Below are 6,835 nucleotides of genomic sequence, written 5' to 3' on the forward strand. Positions count from 1 at the left end.
CAGGAGGTCATAGATCAATTCCTAGTCAGGGCACATGCCCAGGTTGCGGGCTGGATCCCCAGTAGTGATCCTTTCTCATCATTGATGTTTCTCTCTCTCCCTCTCTGAAATCAATAAAAATATATTTAAAACAAGAGAAAGAGTACTTTCTCAGGCTACCTTTAAATTAAAAACAACAATAAAACCCCATACGCCTGTATTCTCAAATGTTTTTTTTCTTTCCTTTTGCACCCTTTATACCTAACACTGTTCTTTCCTTATCTTCACTCAGCCCTTCACAGAATACGGAGACTTACTGCTTTCTGAGGCCTAAACTTGGCTCTCAGTTTAGGAGAAAAATGAGCAGAGGATGGATGGACTGAACTGACCTTGTCTATGATAATCATATGAACTTATATTTGTGAGACCCTTTTAACTTTTAGAAATTAAAAAAGAATCACAGGCATCATTTCATCCCTGTGGCGTGGGCTGGGCAGGGACACTGGGTTTAGCAGCTGCGCACTTCATACACAGTCATTTAGTCCCAGGGACCACCCGGCCTAGGAGGTGTGGCTGTTCCCCAAATGAGGTAAGCAATTTGCTCAAGGTTACCTGGTTAATACGTCAGCGCCAGGATTTCAAAGCAGGTCCATCTGTTCCCAGCCACCCACCTACTGCCTCGGTGGCCGAGTGCGACTCAAACTCGGGTCTCTTCACTGCCAATCCAGCGCTGTCGTCAACCTCCACTCAGACACAATTATTGCTTCAGCTCTACAAGAAGGCGCCTGTAGATAAGGTTAGATGAACAGTGTGGTTGGCTGAATAGTATCCCCCCAAAAGATACCCATGTCCTAATCACTGGAACCTGTGTTACTTTATTGGTAACAGGGACTTGCAGGCATGGTAAATGCAGGACCTCGAGCTGGCGAGATTAGCCAAAACTATCCAGGTGCACCTTAAATATTCCAGAGGGAGGCAACAAGGTGAGGAGGAAGTAGGAGATCTGAGGATGGAAGCAGGAGGGTGCAGTGGTGGCGGGAAGGGGTTGGGAGACAAAGGAATAAAGCTCGCCTCCAGGAGCTGGAAAAGGCAAGGAAACACACCGAAAGCCCCAGGCCTCCTCCTGGCAGACACCTTGATTTCTGTCCAGTGAAACCGATTTCAGACTTCTGGCCCCCGTAACTCCAGTAAGATAATAAATGTGTGTTGTTTTAAGCCACCAGTTTGTGGTAATCAGTTACAGCAGCCACAGGAAACTGGTACAAGCACTGTTTACCTATTTAAGAAAACAAACTATAGTATTTAAAATGTTATCTTTCAGTGATTCACTGTAAGCAGAAGCCATAGTTGCTTCACTTGGCTGGCTCTTGTATATTTGAATTGAAAATCATTTTAAGTAACCAATAATGCCAATACTAAAGTAGGCCAGGTGAGGCAAGACCTCATGTTATATTGGGGATATGGAACTGTTATGTATTTTAAAGTAAATTTTAAAATCTCTATATCAGACTTCCACCAATTCAGACTGACCTCCCCTCAATGGATCTAAGAAGGAAGTGAACTTAGTACATAGGACACAAAGACTAATATACTTAGCCAAGTGGAAAGAATTTGCAGATTACCTGTGTTCACTTCTATTCTACTAAAGAATTATTTGTTCAGCCCTGACTGGTTTGGCTCAGAGGATAGAGCATCGGCCTACAGGCTGAAGGGTCCCAGGTTCAATTCCAGTCAAGGGCATGTACCTTGGTCGGGGGGAACATCCCGGTAGGGGGTGTGCAGGAGGCAGCTGGTCGATGTTTCTCTCTCATCGATGTTTCTAACTCTCTATCCCTCTCCCTTCCTCTCTGTAAAAATAAAAAAAATATATATTTTTTAAAAAAGAATTATTTGTTCAGCTATATACTAGTATTTGTCGTGGATGGAGAGGTCTACATAGAAATATGTATCTTTGGGGCACATAATGTAATATTTCAGCTTCATATGCATGATATAGTTTATAATTATAGGTCATATAGCAAGACAAACACATCAATCCTTCGTTTTGGGACCAGATGTGTAAATAGAAAGAAAATTCAGACTTGCTTATTCTTCTTCCGGAGGGAGTTAGCATGTGGATTTCAGCCTTGTGATATTTCTCGGATGTAGTTCTGCTTTTGCATAATTGTTAGTCACAAAGATGATATGTATCTCACACATTATCTGCCTGGAATTGCCGCTGACTATGAAATGACTGCCTGTAATAATACTGTGTTGATTGTAATCCTTTTGTTACTGAACTGGTGGTTGGTAGGTAGTTTATTCACTTGCAGCCAGTAAAGAAGGCGGGATTCACACCCAGAGCTCGGCCTCCGGAAGGGAGGCTTAGGCATTAGCTTATGCACTGTTTGGTTAACCACACATTGATTTCTCTTTGCAGCCGGCTACACGTAATCCTGTTGGGTTCCTGTCTAGCTCATCCTGTTCACAGCTGCACCTGCAAAATACGGTGCTACTTTGTAACATTTGGCAAGAATCGCCCAGACGTTGAGACCCTTGTCCTATCTTACACGTTTGCTGATGAAAATGGTTTTGAACGATTAATACAAAAATCTAGTTGGCATAGGCTAAGGCGCACGCCATGGCTCTCATTAGGTATTGATCCACCTGCTTTGCAAAGCCGTTAAGCAAATGATCATGAGGGCTCATTTAATAGGAAGTAAGCGACAAGCCATGGAAAATCACTACTCTTCGAGTGGTGTTTACCAGTCTTTTCCTGATGGCAGGATTGTCAGTTTTGTGCAGACACCTTGGTGGGGCTCAAAGACGTATCCACCTCTTACACCCTATGGACTTCAACAGAGTCATTGACTAGTTCTATTCTAAGAATAATGACTTGGAATGGAAGAGCAGTTGGAGACACCATTGAGGAGTAGAAGATGTGAGTCTTGAGCTGGATCTGAGAGAGAGAGAGAGTTTGTCAATTACAAGAATACGCCCAGTAAATGAAAGGTGGATGTGTGGGGTATGAGGCCTGCACTTGGACCCTGCCGGAAGCAGCTAGCATCTGTTGACATGCATTTTGGGTCCCAGTACATATTTTCTCTATTCTAAGCTGTCCTCAGGGTGGGACACACATAAACACTGCCAGACACATGTTTAAAGGCCCAGCTGATGTTGCTCACAGGGGGACATGATGTACACCCGCAGTGCCCAGGCCTGGTACTGCGTGGCCACCCTATGTCTCCTGCAGTCTAAGGCAGAGACTACCCCCACAGCACATGCATTAACAGCCGGGGCCATAGAAAGCATACAGGGGTGCATTTTAGGATTCTGCCTGTATGGTTTGCTTGGGGTTGGTGTTAATTTGGAGTGAGCATACCCATGGATTGTGTCACAGATCGTTTCAGAACTGTAGGCTCACCTGTTCTGGGCATGGTCAGCCGTGTGTGATTTTATCATCCCTTCTGCATTGGGATCACCAGGACCAAGTCCTATCCTTCTGTCGTATCCTCCTGCACACCTCGCCCAGTGCCAGGCCCAGAGGGGTGCACCTAAACCACAATCAGTTTGCAAAGCCAAAGGGGCACCAATGGAAGGATCTGGTGGGATCTCAATAGCAATGAAGGAAAACGTAGACTGCTAGTGCACAAGAAATAATGATCCTTTCCCACTATCCACATCCTCAGTTGTTCTCCTTCCATATTCTCGCCTGAAATCACTGTTAGAGACTCCCCTTTGTCCAGAGTCAGGTAAGTGGCTACCTTCAAACACACTGGGGCATCTCTACGGCTGCCAGGCCATGTGTGTAATTTTAATGGCAATAGGCCACCAATACTATTTTTTTGCTTCCGTTCCACCTGGGGAAAAAAAACACCTAAAGTTCATTTTACTCTGAGGTCGATGGAAAGAGATATGAATGTCCTCCTGGGCAGCATGGGCCTGGGAGGGTGGCCACGGCCACTCAGAGTGGACTGCCCTGAAGACGGTCCAGACTGTCCATTCACAGAGCAAGGCCAGGCCAGGAGCTGCCAGGCCAGCTCGAGCTGCCGTGTGCGACAGCCCCGGCTGGTGCTGTTTCCTGGCCTGCAGATCTGGAAGCACAAGTCTGACAGCACAGCAATCTGCCCTCACAACCGGATCCAACAGGCACAGGCAAGGAAGGCCCTGCCAACCACTCCTTCTGCAGGTGTCAGGGCAGACAGGCACTGGGGACCCCTCCAGGAGCAAGGAGACCTTCCTCCCCTCTGGTGACAGCTGCCTCTTGCAGAGGGAGTTGCCTGGGAGGGGGACAAACATGCCTCGGATCACACAGCCGCAGGCAGTGGGTGAAGTAGAAACTCTGAGCCCATGACCTAACCCACAGCTGTGCCGGTTGGGCCACTCCCCCTCCCTGCTGCTGCTGTCTCCTGGGTTGCCATGAAATCCAACTGCTTCATCTTCTTTTGTTCATTAAATTCCACATGTGAGTGAGACTGTGTGATACTTGTCTTTCTCTGACTGGCTTATGTCAAACTCAGCATAATATTCTCCGGATTCATCCAGTCTGTTGCCAAAGGGTAAAATTTTTTCCCTTTTTATGGCTAAGTAGTCTTCCATTGTGTAAATGTACCACTGCTGTTTTATAGAGACCTCTTCTTTTTTCCCTTTTCTTTTTTGTTCCCTGCCTCTGTTTGTTTTTGTTCCTGTTTTATTTTGTTCGGGACGCACTTGTTGGGGAAGTAATCAGGGAGGCCCAAAATCTTTGACTGGGCGGCCTGCCTGCTATCACTCATGGACACTCCTGCCTCCAGGCTGACTCCTCCCTCACAGCTGGCATCTGGAGGGGGCGATGGCTGTGTCTGGGGACCTGGAGAGGCGCAGCTGCAGTGAGGCCCAGCTGAGGACTGGCTCCGCCCCTACAGACGGCCAGATGGTGCCTCTGGGTGCCGAGCATCCCCACCCTTGTCCCAAACGCACACAGGGCCCCACGGCCCGTGTCTTCTCTCTTCCTGTGGCTTCTTGCTGTTCTTTTGTCAAGAATGAGAGGAGAGGTCCAGAGACTGCACACTGAAATTATGTGATGGTCACTTAGCTTCTGGCCTAAAGTCAAGGGCCAGGGGCGAACCCCAAAGTGGGGCATCCCTAGGGAGGACTGACCATACCTGCTCTAGTTTGGGCAGGATGTGTGTGGAGCCAGAGAGCCTTCCTGCCCATCTGTGCCTCAGTTTCCCAACCTGAACCATCTTCCTAAAAACAAGATATTGCTCTCAGAGAAGAAAAGCTGGAAAGCCTGAAAAAAATATTAAAAAAAAACTCACCCCCAATTTCCCATCAACGTGTTGCTGTTTTCACATATCTTTTACAGGCCTGAATCACCCTGCACATACAAGTATGTACCCTGTTTTAAAACAAGAACCTTTCCTTTTGGATGTATAATACATGTTCATTATGTAGCATTCAGAAAATTCAAACACAAAGAAGAAAAGAAAATGACTTTTTGTTGCTCCATTGAGAAGTAACAAACACTAATATTCTGATGTTACCTTTCTGGTCTTTTTAATACACCACAAGGAGAAAAAAAGCACAATAGATTCCTACTCTAATTACTTTTTTGTAACTTTTCTCTTTCAGTTAACTCAGCATGGATACTTTTTATGGTATGAAATGTTCTTTTGCCTCATTTATGATGACAGAACACACATGTGCTACGTTTTACTTAACCAGGCTCCTGTTGTTAGACCTTTGGCTTGGTTCTAACTTCTTCCCATCATAAGGAGGGCTATTTGGAGCAAAATCGTGCATTGCACTGTTCTGCATTTACCCCTCTGAATCGCCCAGCCTAGAACCCTCGTAGATTGTGGCAAGGTCGTCGCAAGATCGCACCTGATAATGTGCATGAAAGTGCTTTGAGAAATACATACGTTGCTCTACGTATTGAGGGGTTATTGCTTGTCAGTTAATTTGAGGAAGTAAGTGATGTTCCTGGAAATGGTAAATGCAAAGGATGAGTTTTTAAAAAAGCAAATACATGGTACGTCCCATCGATGCTAGGTACTGTTCCAAGAGCTTCATTTTATTTTTAGCAAATATAATCCTTATAACAACCCTATGAGGCATGTACTATTAACTACCTTAGCTTTTAGATGAGGACATTGAGGCACAGAGAGGTTAAACATCTTGCTCAAGGCCACTGAGCTGGAATCCCAAACCAGTCTGACTTGTAAGTCTATTTATTGCATGTAAGCCTCTCTTAAGAGGCTGGTTCCCACCTTCTCCCCACCTCCCCCCAGAGCAGGCCACTGGGAGAAGGTGGGACAGTGATGAAGCGGACATGATGTAAGATTTCAGTGCCCCCATGATGTCCTGCATGATAGGAGTGGGGCCTGACGGAGGCATATCTTAAAGGAGCGCCTCAGCCCTCAGGCTCAAAGATGAGCACTTGGATAACAGCACAGAGGTGGTTATTTAAAACAAGAGTCATTATCTTTTACAGACACACGCTTTATATTTAGAAATAAAACACCATGACAAGTTTTGTTGGCTTCAAAATAAGCATGGTGGTGGCAGCGGGGTAATAACTGGGTGGAGTATAAATGATACAGAATCAGCCATGAATTTAATTTGTTCAGCCGGGAGCTGAATATGTGGGACCTCTTTCTTCGATTGTGACTCCCTGGAATTTGCCATGCCCAAACATTTTTTTTTTTTTTTAATTTGAAATCACGGGATAGTTCACGAATGTTCTTTGCAGGGTTATTCCAACGTACAGTGCAAACGTTCAGGGTAGAAAGTAGAAACTAACCCAACTATTGATTGCAGCTTTCTAAATTGCTTCTGGGTGTTGTTAGTGTATGGACACACCTCCCAAGGGCCCAGCTCCCCTGCAGGAGCCTTC

General features: G+C 45.7%; 1 long non-coding RNA gene across 1 annotated transcript; it reads left to right on the top strand.

Annotated features, from left to right (window-relative positions):
- Positions 1–675: 675 nt before the first annotated feature.
- Positions 676–2,633, top strand: LOC118658779. The gene is made up of 3 exons (XR_004968366.1): positions 676–775; positions 868–962; positions 2,399–2,633. It is a non-coding gene; the product is annotated as an uncharacterized LOC118658779 (long non-coding RNA).
- Positions 2,634–6,835: the final 4,202 nt, after the last annotated feature.

This window comes from Myotis myotis, unplaced genomic scaffold (genome assembly GCF_014108235.1).
Source record: "Myotis myotis isolate mMyoMyo1 unplaced genomic scaffold, mMyoMyo1.p scaffold_m19_p_6, whole genome shotgun sequence".
Lineage (NCBI taxonomy): Eukaryota > Metazoa > Chordata > Mammalia > Chiroptera > Vespertilionidae > Myotis > Myotis myotis.